Here is a 1892-nt window from a genome sequence, read left to right as displayed (position 1 = left end):
AAATGTTATTTAATGTCATTAACATTCAATATAATTAATATACTTCAAAAACGTCCCAAGAAAATATTTTCCTTGGGTATAAATAACAAGTAAATTTGTTGTCATCCGAATAGTATTACAGCTCTTTTCTGTTTATGTTTTTTGAGAGCTCCTATTCTCTCACAAGTTTCTATGTAGTTGTCTATTTTGTTTCTTTAGTTTTTTTGAAATTTTAGTGTTTCTCCTGAAGCCAGCCCCAGAGTCCTCTCCACTCAGGGAAAGACAAAGTTAGCCCTTTGTTTTCTGACAGAAAAAAAAAAAAAAAAAAAGAAAAAAAAAAAGAATAAATCTTATGCCTTGACTGTTTCTCTTTTCAGAAACCCAACACACAAAATCCTCCAAACCTTGAGTACCACTTATGCATGGTGTGATATTTTATCCTTTGGCATCAAGCTTTATGTGTTGGCACAAAGAAATCTTGTACCTCCAATCTTGTAACTCAGAGGCAGGGAATGATAATCCACAAGCTTTAAAAAGGCTTGATCATGGTTTGTTGCCATAACTGTGCAGAAGAGTTTGTCCAAAGCCACACATCACTGAGGTACCTTTGTTCAGTAACTCTTCATATATAACAGCCCTCAAAAATTACGATGCCATGAAAGATTGTAAGATAAAATATTATAAATAAGCATAATAAAGGAGTGAATATGTCCAACAATAATAACTAAACTTTCCTTCTAAGCTAATTAAAAATAAAAATATAGCCTTAAAATCTCAAATATCACAATTATTTTTGTATACTGCAAGTCAAAGGAAAAGTAAGGTGTGTCTCAGTTGCTAAGCACTGGCAATAGTAACTTGTTCATGGTAGCACTACTTTGCTGAAATTTTGTGTTCTTTAATTGGGAAACTGACACTGTAGAAAACTTTAGATATATCTTTCATCCCTTCCCACCATGCAATTTGTTCATTTCCTCAACTATCAGACTATTTTTCCTTCTCTTTACTTCTTGGCCCCACTGCAGAATGCTTTTAGATATATTAAAAACACAGCTGCATACATTCTAAAGGAGCATCATAACATGCCATTTGTCAGTCTATGTTTAACCAGTGCCCTAGGATTTCATGGCCTAAATATATAGGAAAATAGTAGTCAGGACAGTAATTTGAAAAGAAATACAAGCACAGCATGCTCCTCATACTGCACACACACTGATGTTTCATCTACTTAACCCACAGGCCATTCTGAAGGTAATAACATGCTACCTCAAGAGGCTAAGGTTTCATTACATTTTTAAGAACTAACAGGTGCTGCTCTACGGCTTGCCAAAATACTTTGTGATGAACTGCAAAACTAATCTGTAAACTTGCTGCTCACCCCTGGGTCGCCCTGCACCTGGCTAGTGAAATGGCAATAGTGGAGTTTATGACTGGTCATCCTTGTTCCACTGCCGCAGACCTCAAAGTACTAAGGCAGGTGGTTAATCTGCACAGCACTAGGGAAAAAAAAAAAAAAACAAAACAAAACCAAAAATTGTGATTTTGAGCCTGTATGAGTTACGTAAAAGTGCAAAAGTAAGCTCCTGCTCCTTATCCTCTTACACCAGCTCAGTAGAAACTAGCAAGGGCATCAGAATAGTTGTGCTAAAACATGGACTAGACAAAGGTCAGATAAGCTTTCGAATGTCTACCGGACTTTTTTTCATAGCGGTCCTTGTAAACCCTTCACTTTCTGAAGTGCCTCCAAGGAGACCGCAGACCCCGTGCCTCCTGCCTCCCCTCTGCCCTCCTGCCAGCCAGGCTTTGCCCTTGTAGGCGCAGCCCTGGTGAGGCCGCAGAACCTACACCCGACACCTCCCCGGCACGTCTGACAACACGGGAGGGGCGGCCCCCTCTTTACTGCTGGAGCCCCA

Source organism: Pseudopipra pipra, chromosome 3 (assembly GCF_036250125.1).
Source record: "Pseudopipra pipra isolate bDixPip1 chromosome 3, bDixPip1.hap1, whole genome shotgun sequence".
In the NCBI taxonomy this organism is placed as follows: domain Eukaryota; kingdom Metazoa; phylum Chordata; class Aves; order Passeriformes; family Pipridae; genus Pseudopipra; species Pseudopipra pipra.
The sequence above is the reverse complement of the archived record's forward strand: the minus strand, read 5'-3'. Positions refer to the sequence as shown.